Raw genomic sequence first — 13281 nt, 5'->3', positions numbered from 1 at the left:
ACACTGTCATCATTGATTTGAAACATTGAAAGGAATTTTCAGTATGTAGTTCACTATGAGGAATGCTAACAGTTTAAATTGAATATCACAATATTTATATGAGCCTTAACAGATAATATATGTTTATAATAATTATACAGACTTTTGAAAACCTCAACCTACCTCCAAGTATCTATTGAATCCATCCATCAGTATCAATTGAATGAAATCAGTAGCACTCTGAGTTACTTCAAGTTCACTTAGTTGTTAGTTGTTTTAGTTACTTTAATTCAATTTCACTTCATCCACTGTTCGCGTTCAGAATCACCTAACTCTCATGTGAGAGTGCACAGAATACTTCTTGTATCTCAAACAAAATCAATCACCATACTATGAAGTAAGAGTAACGAACTTTAATCAAATTTATAATTCATACCGTATTATTTTATCAATTAACGATGTATGTTTTCTATAATTTATGCTAAAGAGCATAGTATTCAAACATCACACATTGATGAACGCATACACATTCCGAACTTGTAAGGTGAGAATCTAAAGGTGCGTACAGAAATACGCGCCGTGAACATGAGCAATTCACTTTTAATCAGCTGACTATATCTGTATTTTTACAGAAACGGTAAGATACAAATATAAAAAGCTTGGCATCAGCTGATTAAAAGTGAATTGCTCATGTTCGCGGCGCGTAAATCTGTATGCACCTTAATATTTTAGAACCACGAACCATAATAGAGCTATTATGTTTTGTTATAACAATATATGTTTCCTATTATTCATATTCCAGAGCTGAGTATTTTACAAGTATGCATACACATTCTGGACGTATTTAGAGCTTGCATCCGAGAAAAATTGATATTTTGGAAAGCACACACTATTGAAATGTTGGTTGTATCAAATCTTCAGATCTTAAGTATGAGTTCTCACACTAGTATCAATGATCTCGAATCACAATATCAGCAATAGATTCAAAACAATAATAGCCTAGATAATTTTCCGCACAATTTATGTTAAAGCCACAAAAACTGTACTAAGGATTCCATTCCTTAGAGGGATCCGCCCTATCAGAGGACACTGTAGTCGCGACTGGTACGTTGTGATAGAATAGCAAAGAGGAAGAAGAGTGAGAAGAGGAAGAAGAAGAACGAGGAGGAGGAGAAGAAGAGCAGTAATGTTCCAGTGGTTCATGCTTGTACCAGTATTTGGAGTTACTATGTGTTAGTGTTTTATGAGGGAGGGATATATTTAGGAGTCTAGGAATGGCTTGGAGGGGCTTCTGGGAGGTTTGAGGAGTGGGAGGAGTAGAAGGTGAAGAAGGAGAAGAGGGAAGGTAAATATTTTCCAGGATAATTCTGTGACAGGATCAGGAAATGTCGCGTGATCGTTTTATATAGTTTGCAACGCGTCTGGTCTGACTGTCTACAACATGCTAGTGAATCTTTCGTACGAAGGAAAAGGATTAAAAGAGTACATAAAGGGAAGAACATAGAAGGAAAGAAAGGAAATGGTGGATGAGGAGGAAGAAGCGGAGAGAAAAAATGAGAATACAAGACAGACAGTAACAAAGGGGAAATTTATAAAGAAGAAGGAAAATAAATTGTGAGTGAATGAAGAAGTACAAAGGAGAAGGATAAGAAAGGAAGTAAGAACGATTGGAGGTGCAAGGTACAAAAATGGACAGTATAGATAATGATTCAGAGAGTGAGTGAAAGAAAGGTAAGGAAATTAAAGGAGGGGGGAGGACTGGACGAAAGAAGAAGAGGACAGAAGAAGATGGATAGAGAAGGGAGAGAGGAGAGTTGAAAACAAGGTGAGGAATAGAGGAGTATAAATTGAATGAAAGAATGAGCAGGTAAAATGAAAAGAGGGTATAGGAGAAGAGTGTAAAATTGAAGGCGAGAAGACAAGGAAGAGAAACAGAAAAAGAACAAGGTGGCAAGGGAGAAAGGAAGAGGAGGATTTTGTGGGAGGAAAAGAAGCCAGTGAAGGAGGAATAGGATGTGAAGAAGATTGTGGGAGAGAAACAAGGGGAGAGAAAGAAGAAGGAGAAGGAGAAGAAGAAGAAGAAGAAGAAAAAGTGGAAGGAGGAGAGGAAGAAGAAGGAGAAGAAGAAGAAGAGAAGGTTGTCTTCCGTGCATTCCTGTACACTCAATATGCTCACCCTTCAACCCCCCACTCACCATAACCTTGGCTCCCCACCATCCCTTAAACGATAACAATAAACGCCATAATAATAATAACTAAAGCCTAAACATGATAATAATAACAGCAAAACAATACCAATAAAGTTGAGTCAAAACGTTCGGTTGGTTGCTTCTTCTCCTCCTCTCATCCCCTCTCTTCCTCAGAAACCCCCCCTCACTGGCAGTTAGGGGTTGAAAGCTGATGATTTGAAACGTTCAACTTTGTAGATGGGGAAAACTTGTTCCTTGTTCCTTGTTCGTGAATGTGAATAATAATTTGTTGTTATATTGAGGTTGGGGTTTATTGTTTAATGCTCAAAATAGATAAAGCTTTTAGAATGAAAATATAGGATTAGGATGGGTTGATTGCAGCAGTCATGTGATGGAAATGGGATTTTATAAAACTATTTCGGGAAAAATATTAGGTGCTCGGAGGCTTCTAACTACTTTTAAAGCATAATACTGTGAGTTCAGAAGAGTATTAGAATTGAATTTGATTGAATTGCTTCCTTTATTTAATTCTCGGAGGGCGAAACTAGGGCGCAGCCGGTCCTCTCTTACACTCAACCCTCCAGTACAATACTGATTCAAAAGCTAAAATAATATATCACGAACCACATCAACTAATAAATGAAGTATAAAAAATAAATATACACACAATTGTTCTGAGTCAGTGAGCGTTCCAGTCAAGTCCACCAGATCTGATCCATTGCAAGACAGCTGCACTGAACCGACCATGTCCCTCAATTAGCCTCAGCTTAGCAGGCAGAGAATAAGCCACAATTGATCACAAGGAACGACTTATTGTACATAACAGTCCTGTGAGTTGGACAGCCAGTAGATGGGATCCATTCCGTGTTCCACCACAACCAAAATCACGCATATAGCAATACTCCACTGCGAGATATTTAGGGGTATTAGCTTTCAAGAGTAGAGATAGAAATGTAATTTATACTGTCATTCAATTCGAACTTTAATCGTATAGTTTTATAAGGTACGGTTGTAGAACCCTACAATGAAGTGGCAATATTCTATTCAATTAAAAACACTTCACTTATATGGGCTACTTTTGTACAAATTAATAAAGACAATATAAAAACTTATTTTTTTTTTGTTTTTATCAATTTATTTAATTATTTAATTATTTAATTATTTTCCAGTTTCTATCATTGTATGAATGAAGAATGAATTCAAGAGATTTATTCATCGACCCTTTGAGATAGTGAAGATTTGGAAACAATGCAATCATTTCTCAACTTCCAATGTTTTATTGGAAGCTGAATATGGATGACACAGGATGAAGTTCGGAAAAATTAATTGATGCTTTGAGTTTCAGATTGGAATTCGAGGGTGCTTTCATATCAGAAACACTTGTCTCTATCCATAGTACCTATCTTGTCTTAGTACCTATCAAGCCCCGCTAAGACCTGACTAATCATCATAGTTCTTTAATTTGTTTTAGAGTTTAGGGATTTGATTGATACCACTTGACAAGTTGTCAATCAACTTTACATCCGTCAATTTTCATTGTTAAACAGATTGAGTGTAAATATAAAGAGAATAATTATATATGATTTTTACTTTTTTTATATTTATATTACAAGTAGCCCTATACAGGAAAGAGATAAATAAGATTGAGTGTAGTATGAAATCTCTAAGCTTCTCTACTTTTTAATTACCCACTTCTATTATAAATTGTAGACCCTCTCATCATTGCCTTACTTTGTTCGCAACACTTTGCAGCATTATGTTCGCTAACATTACGTTTACAACGATGTATTCGCAACACCTGCACATCTCCTCCATAGATCTTGTCTTATCTTTAATAATGCAGTCGAATGCAGGCGGGGGTGTGAAAGGGCAAACAATGTCACGTGAGTAGTGGTGTGCTCACGCACTTACAACTGCAAACAGAGGGTCAAGTCACGCAAGTGCACTAAACACATATGTGCCGACACATATTCTCATGCATGGATAACGAAGCTTTTGTGTATTTATTTGTTCAGTAGGTAGGTGTAAGCTAAATGGGAGTGGAGTACTATGACTCAAATCTCTTGTATGTTTTTACAACTCCATCATTTATAACAATTATTCATATTACTCTGCCGTATTCTACATTCATTTTCTTAGAGAATTATTGATTTATTTATGCACCCTTTTAAGCTGCATGTATATACTCTATTAACTCTCAATTCTGCTCATGAGCTTGTTACTTTTCTAGTTCATGAAGGATGCAAAACTTATGAAAAAACGATATGTTGAACATAATGTCATGAAACCAGATGGAAATAAATTAGAAATAGCATTTGATCAAATGCTTATTGATTAATAATAATTATTGAACGAAGACCTTAATTAATTGCTGTAAATCACCCCGAAGACTTCTGCTACTGCAAATATTGACAACAGGGTTGGTTAGCAGCTAGATGGAGGTACCTCCCAATTGCTAGTGAGGAATGCTTATCCTTACACAATTGTAGAGTTACATAGGTGCAATTGGGAGGTACCGAGTTCGATTCCCGGGCTGGCAAATAATTTTTGGATAGTAGCTCTTATCGAATTTCCATCTAGCTGTTAACCCTGTTGTCAATAATTGCAGTAGCAGAAGTCTTCGGCGTGATTTACAGCATTTAATTAAGATTTTCGTTTAATAATAATTATTAATGAAACTATTTCAGTAGCAAATTATCACATAGCTCATAATAGATTTTAAAGACTCATGACTCAATAAATATATATCATGATTGATTTTCATAATTTATGATGATGTATGTTCGATCCCATCATCATAATAGAGCGTGCTCAAGGATGAATTATTCAGGAATTGAGGCGACCGGTCAAATCTAATCCCGAATCACATCTATTATGAAAGGATTGGTCCTTGCTGGTCTATGGAGAGGAAGTACGGTCAAATTAGAGCAGGCAAATCGCAACTGTTGACAAATCGAATTGATTAGATGACTTCATTTGGAATCATTCATTCATTTGGAATCGGTTGATGAAGCTGATTCATTCAATCGTCAAACAGAAGATTTCGTAATGAATTCGATCGGAAAAGGGTGAACAGTTGTTTGTTGGAGCTATTACAGTCGAATTCAATGGTTTGGCGACCTTTGGTTTGCATTGAAAAGTTGATGAGTTGGAAATTTTCTTTAAAAAAAACGCTGATTCTAAATCAATAAATTTAAAAATTCGTGTTGCTGATCAGCTGATTAGCTGATCCAATAGTTTGATGGATATTAGTTTAATACTACTTGTGATTAGAAATAGTGTCTCTGATTGACATGATGAACATGAATCATATTTATCTTGGTAATAGAATTTTTTGGATCGATTTTCATAGAAACATTACATCTTTTCACCTTGTAAATTATTTAATCATGAAGAAAATATACATTGATATGATTTTTTAACCCTCTGAAGTATTGATTTTGTCAAGTGACCAACTCTATTTCTTCTTATTCCATCTTTATTTTTTTTAAATGATGGGTTTAATCTTATCCAAACTGCTTCCTATTTCGAGCTATTCGGCCTACTGGAGTATAGCACAATATTTAGATGAAATAATCTTCTTCTATATACCGTGGAGTATAGTTTCCTGTTAAGGTAGTCATGGAAGAGTGTCATCAACATTTAGCTTTTGATTAAGAAATCTGTCTTCAAAATATATTAAATCTGTAGCTCTTCTGTCAAAATACTAAATGTAGGTAGTCCAGGCTCAAAAGTACAATTTTTTAGTTTTCAACTTATACAGGGTGAAAGCTACCTTTAAATCACCTACTCTATTATTTCGCTACTGTAATCTATTCAATATTTCTCCCACTAAAGGATAATACAGTATTAAAAGTATGTAAAAGTCGATCAGCTAATATGACCAAAATCATACTTTTAAGCTTAGTTTTCCGGTTCGAGAACTTGTTCAAGTGATTCAAATTCAGTAGAATATCCTCTATGTTTGTGGCTAGTCCTCTATCTTCATAGTCTTCATAGTCCTCTATCTTCAGATTGGCTAGTTTTAAATAATTGAAAATCAATGGAATTGATAAGGAAAACACATAGTGCCGGTTGCACAAAAGCCGGTTAAATTTTAATCGTCATCAATTCCACAAGTACCAATCAGAGAAGCCGTTTTAACAAAAAAGCCCTCTGTGATTGGTTCCCGTGAAACTAATCACGTTTAAAATTTAACCGGTTTTTTTGCAACCGGGCCATAGTGTAACAAGTAGTGTGCGGAACAAGCAGTGTGCGGAACAAGCAGTGTGCTCAGGAAACCCCTCTCCAACTCGTTTGGTGGATGCTAGTATTTCAACATCAGCTGAGAGATTCCCTTTGTCACACAACATCGACCAATCACGTGCAATTACACATCAAAAGTTCAGTGTTAGACCACGCCCACAACTGGCTCTCATTGGCTGATGCAGAAACGTCATCATGAAGAATCAATTTAGTTGAAAGTCCTTCATTTTCCTTCAACAAACCCAACAACAGAATATTTCAACAGAACCAAGTCTATACGAGTCTACTCAAGGTTAAGTGGTAGAGAGGACTTGAAAGTCCTAACTACACCTAATAAAGAATTATTCCATTTCATTTTTATTATTCGAAATTCCATGTTTATTGTCATTCAAATTAATAATCTCGACAACGGAATCGTTCAACAAATTTGAGTCAATTCGACCAATGAATTTCAATGTTCATTGTCATCCCAATTTATAAGATATTGGTGATAATTGGCTGCTTTAGTAATAAAAGAAAATTTATATTTTGATTTGAACAATCAAATCTTGAATTGATAAGAAATATTCATAATATTGTATCATAGGGGAGAATTTTTTTCGGATTGTACAATCAAAAATTCAATTACTCATTTCCATAAGGGGAGATGACTGCAACAAATCAATCATTTTACAATTTTATCTACAACTCCTGACTTTTGGATAATTAAATTCCACCATTGACACTACACATTTATGAAGGTTGATTCTATCGAATTCTCCCGTGAACCTCTTTAAATTGAGCCACACTATACAACAGCACAGAAGCTCTGTACAGTACCTTATTAGAACCAGAAGCAATAGTACAGAAGTAAGTCAAATAATATTTCGATGAATTTATTTTCTCTCCACCGCTATTTCAAGGCAAGTTCATTCCATTTCCCTAGTTTTCATCCCGCTGCAAATTCTCTCTTCTCCTTTCCATTCCGTTCAATCAGTCTGCCACTTTTGACATTCATCAATCTTATATTCTCTCTTGTTCTAAATTCGTGGAATGAATCTGTCTCTGTCACATTCAATAATCCACTATCAACCACTAGCAATGCAGAAATGCGATGAAGCTATTCAATCAAAGTCAAAGCTGTCAAAATATCTGGTGAATTCGCTATCGGTTTGGATTCAGATTCGGAAAATGACATGTACCGAGACATGTGTCTCGAAATTGTCCAGTTTTATTATTATCAGCACAGTATTCTACATAGCATATATCCAACAGTTTTGCTTTCAGAGATGATATCAAAAATAGCTATTCAATTTTTCATATTCACTCAGTTTCATTCTGGCAATTGAATAACTATATTATTGAGAATGAAACGTGGATACAAACTGTCAGTAATCAAATATTTTCTCTCTAACATATTCTTGAAGCTCTAAAGTTCCTGAAATTCGGAAAGAGGGAAGCCTCTAGCATTATTACATGCTAAACGCATCTCATAAATTGCAATATCTTTTGCCAATACAAACATTGCTGCCTAAATTAATCTAAATTAGCAATATTATTGCTAATTTAGATTAATTTAGGCAGCAATGTTTGTATTAATCTAAATAATCAGCAATATTATTGCTAATTTAGATTAATTTAGGCAGCAATGTTTGTATTAATCTAAATAATCAGCAATATTATTGCTAATTTAGATTAATTTAGGTAGCAATGTTTGTATTAATCTAAATAATCAGCAATATTATTGCTAATTTAGGCAGCAATGTTTGTATAACAATACTATTGCTAATTTAGATTAATTTAGGCAGCAATGTTTGTATTGTGTTTGTTGAACATACTATGTTTTTAAATTGAGTTGTGTAGTAATTGGATCACTCTGTATGTTGTTCGTGAACAGTAATCGTAGAATCATAACAGACGAGTTAGAAGTTGAATAACTTTCTTTTTCCAGCCAATTTTGAGTTTGTAAAACAATATGAGTCTCTATTGTATGATTATTATGATAGTTATTGAAATGACGTGATAAATAATTCCAATATGAGAAATATCAGTATTGCTGAATTGGGGTATGGAATATTATTATTTCTTGATATTTCATAAAGCAGATTTGCCAGATTTCAATAAGCGATTACCTATTGGCTGTTATGACTCGTACTGAAATACGCCTCAATATGCCACAGAAAAAGGAAAGAAAAGAATTGAAGTTGAAGTAGTTGAGGTTTTTGATTACTCAAAATTGGCTGGAAAAGAAAGTTATCCTGTTTTTCAAGTACTCTGGTTGTTCGGTAAAACTAAAACTGTGATTCAAGAAAGGGAAAGAAATAATTCGTGAACAATGAGTTTTCGTGATATCAAGAATGAAAGAATAAGAGAAAGAAGGAATGAGAAAGTGAGAAGAAGGATAGGAAAAGAAAATTTCTACCACCAAACTTTTCTTGCGGAGCACCAAATCTCATTTTATTTTTCCACAGCTACTTAACTCTTTTTCACTTCCTGTTTTATTACTTCCTCGTACTTTTCATCTTATTTTTTCTGCACTCACCCTCCTAGCAAACAAGCAAAGTTTCAACCAATTATCGAGTGAACTGCAAGTCTTGATGGAACCTGAATTTTCAAGCAGATACGAGATGAACCGGAAAAAGTTATCTGAATCTCACGCATCATATTATATTATATACAGTGGAATCATGTTTTTCAAAGCTCGGTTGGTATTCTAACTGACTATCTTGGAAGCTTGAAGCCATGTATTCAGACAAAATTGTGATGAATTGATGACACATCCAATATATGCCTTATAAATATAGTATTGGTAATAATACAAGCCAAACTATCATTCACATTCATGAAAAAATCATTCTTTTTCAATATTAACGACACACGATAAACGTTTGACCTCTTATATTCTCACCTCAAAGCTGCCATGTCATCATATTATATCATTCTGATCAGTTGAATTTTCTAAAACTCAACTCCCATCAGTTATCGCCATGACAAGGGAATCGATGCTCTCTCATTGTTTCATTGGTTAGCTTGTGATTCACTCAATTCTATGTTACTCAACTTCCATTGGCTATCAATAAGACAAGGAAATAACTGCTCTACCATTGGTTAGCCCGTGATTGATTGAATTCTCTCTTACTAAACACTCAACTGTTATCTAATGTATTGACTGGCGAATCCAAATTTCAAATTCTACTCCAAGTTACTGGGACTGTTTTAGAATTAATTGAATTGAGTTGATGATGTGATAATAGGTCAACACTTCCACAATTTATTTCTCGAATTCATTGCACTATTATCCATTAGGACTCTATTATCAATTTATTATTAATTGTGTAGGCAGCTTTCAAATTTTAATTTGAATTTTAGTAATCTTCTCCGATTGAGTACTTAATAACATGACATCAAAATTCTATTTTGATTTCAATTTGTATCTCATCTAAAATCTCGATTATATTGTCATATTCGATTAATAGTTCATATTGTTAATAGTCCAAGTCTTTCCATTTTTCATATTTCTATCGCTTCAAGTATTCAAAGAGAAATCCTTCAGGTAGGATTCTCAAGTAGACATACTCCTAACACCGAAGTATTGAACCATTGTCAATATAGTGCAGTAAAGAATAGAGAATCTGAACTTATTGTTAGTAACAAGGCACAAAATGACACCAGAGTAATGGCCCATTTTATTTATGGCAAAATCCGTTTCCTCCGATCCATACAGCTCTATGACAAAGAGAGTATCCTTCTATTCCTTTTTATCCTTCCTTTCTATTTCCTTCCGTCATCCATCACCAGTTCTTATCGGTTTCTTGAACTATTGACTAACATGGTATCTTTTTACTCCCTCAACTTATCTTTACTTTCTCTCTCACTCCCTCTCTCTTTTATATTTTAACTCTCTTCCATCTGTTCATAGAGTTTATCTACCAATTCCTTCTTGATTATTTATTTATTACATTTCAAAATCATAATATCAAATTAACGAGTGGGAGAGAATCAATAGGGAAGACCCGAAACTGTTTTTCTCCCTATTATTGATGAAAATAGTATAATTTGAGGGTAGGGAAACACTTTTATAAAGATCACCAAAATTTCCAGTCCAAATATATATTACTGAAAAGTTTGTATCTGGAATGATCAGAAAAATGAAATAAATGATGACTATACTTAAAAATGCATTAATAGATTGATAAACATTAAAAAAGAATTTGAATCCAAAAAATGAACATTGGGACTGTTCATTTGAAAGAAGGGATTTTAACATTTTTGGGTAGATGTCAATTGAACCTTTCCGCATTAAGTTAATTGATTGATGAATTTGGTATGTGAATTATCCTATTGTGTTCGGTTCCAACGGTTTAAGCCAGGGTCACATCTGTCACATCTGCAGCGTTCCGTTCCTATCCATGTCCGATATTTCAGTGGGGTAGAGGATTGGTGAATGATGTATGCTGGTGGGATAGAACATAATTATAATGAACATTATAATTATGGCCACAAATAGAATAATTCTATGCTATTTGCATCATTCTAGGCCGTTTTAAACCGTGATCGAATCGGAACACTGCATCATAATCGAAAAAAGGCGTTCTGCTTCTTTGAAAACGGATAACAAGACAATGAACAAAGACCATAATTCAACAGAGAGGGAGCAGCTACAGTACCCAGCAGTAAAGCGGATTTCAAAACTAAATACCTAAGGATTAGCTGAGAATTCAGAGAATTGCTTTTTTCAATAGCGAATAGGAGGAGGGAAGCAAGAAAAGAAGATGAAGGAGAATGTGGTGGATGAGGAAAGGGGGGAGGAAGAGGATGATAAGGTAGAGGAGGAGGAGAAGGATGATAAGGTTGATGGTGATGAAGAGGTAAAGGAGATAGAAGGAGGAGTAGGATGATGATGGAGGGGATGAGAAGGAGGAGGCTGAGGTGCAGGAGGAGGAAGATGTGGATATAGACGATGAAGATGAGGAGGAGGAGGAGGAGGAGGAGGAGGAGGAGGAGGAGGAGGAGGAGGAGGAGAAGGATGAGGCCATGAAGGAAGAATGAACACAAAATTAATAAAGAAGGATTTTGATACTGAATCACTCCAATTTTATACTCATCTCTAATCTGCCAAAGTTTTCTCCGACGAGCGAACATGCCTTCCATCGTCCATGCTAATCGCTATTCCAATTTCAACATTGGGTCTGTCCAAAGTTCTACTTTTTGAAAAGTTTTGACTTTTTTTCCATTCAACTCGGATCTGCCGCAGCAGATGCAGTTACCAACTTTCTAATTACGGGTGGCCGAGAATTAATGCATTATTCGAGTAATATTCGTTAGCCACTCGTTTACATAATTTCGTTCCGATTTGCGTTTTATCATGTCATCATTTTTTTATGAATCTATTCAGTTCCCTCCTATTCATACCTTGAAATGAAAGTTGAATGAAATGGGAATATCTGCTGAGATGAAATATGTTGCTGATTAACCTTTTGTATATTTCATTGGCAGATGTCTATAATATTATAAAAACACCAACTCACAATTTTCGAGAAACATTAATTGCCTGTCAATTTCATAATGGAAAACTCTATAGAAAGCTGTAGAATTTTGTATTTCTATCGCTTTAATTAATTGAAATTTTCCCTCGACAAAATTAGTCATTTATGGCCAAAATATTAAGGTACTTGATATGTTTTACAGTGAAAGCTTGATATCATTTCACTCTATTCTGCCGAGTCATTTTGCACATTTGCTCTTTTGAAAATCAATGACACATCAACAGAGACAAAACTGTGGTGAGTGTGGGACGCACGGTCTAATTAATGTGTGTGACGTTGATAGAATGCAGCTGACTCATCACTTTGGTCGTGGTCAGCCCTTATCAGCTGATAGCCACTAGACATCCCCTATCTGCTCCTCCTCATTTTCCTCCTCTTCATCATCATCCTTTTCATCCTCATCCTAATTTTCTTCCTCCACCTTCTCCTCCTACCCCTCCTTTTCCTTCTCCTCCACCACCTATTCCTCCTCTTCTGCATTCTGCTCCTCCTCCAACCCTCATCCTGCTTTTCGCATTCTAGGCCATCCGTCAATCACTAGTCACTGGACATTTCAAATATTCTGCTGGTGATTCATTCTACTATCCGTCTGTGTAAAGACCATCACTCAATGTTGCGTTCCTCTTTCTAGCTGCTATCGTGCCATTTGTCCTGTGTCTAGTTTCATACTAACTCACTCTCTCTCCCTCTTTTTCTTACACCAATTGCTCTCCTCATCTAGCTGTCTTCTCTTGCTCCTATTCATGTATCTTTCAAATCTAATAATCAGATAATATTTTACCAGAATATCCGATTTCTTATTCGATATATTACGAAATATATCGATCTTCAGTTCTCATTCTATTTGAATATTATTGTAAGTGATGAATCCCATCTACTTTAATTCAAAATTATTTCACCACAAAATGCAATCATCATATTCTGACTGATTCATTGATTAGCTGCCTTTAGGAGGGTGAAGTTAGGGCGCAGCCGGCCCTCTCTTACACTTAAACCATTAACCTTAACAGATTGAGTGTTACTGGGAAGGATATTGCTCACAGCTCATTCTTCCTATAATTCATTCAATAGTAAACTATATTTCAATCATTATAAACTTGTACTAAAGATAATCAACATCTTTGAAACAGAAAAGTATTTTACAATAACTGGCATGAAATTCATTCAACTTGAAAATACTTGTTACCCTTCTTGTTTACGCTTTGATTTGACATGATCAATCAAACAGCACTATTGGAGGGATTTGAACCCACGTTGGTTCCAGTAGTTGATCAATGGTTGATAACGCTTTATCCAACTGCGCGATTTGCTGCGAGTTTGCAGCAAAACCTACTATCACATAT

The 13281-nt window shown here is 35.1% G+C and overlaps 1 protein-coding gene across 2 annotated transcripts in view; it reads right to left on the bottom strand.

Moving 5' to 3' along the window:
* LOC111054882 (serine-rich adhesin for platelets) overlaps window positions 1–13281 on the bottom strand; it is a 255970-nt gene that overhangs the window by 198520 nt on the left and 44169 nt on the right. The window lies entirely within an intron of this gene.

Source organism: Nilaparvata lugens, chromosome 3 (genome assembly GCF_014356525.2).
Source record: "Nilaparvata lugens isolate BPH chromosome 3, ASM1435652v1, whole genome shotgun sequence".
Taxonomy (NCBI): domain Eukaryota; kingdom Metazoa; phylum Arthropoda; class Insecta; order Hemiptera; family Delphacidae; genus Nilaparvata; species Nilaparvata lugens.
This window is presented reverse-complemented; position numbering and strand designations above follow the sequence as displayed.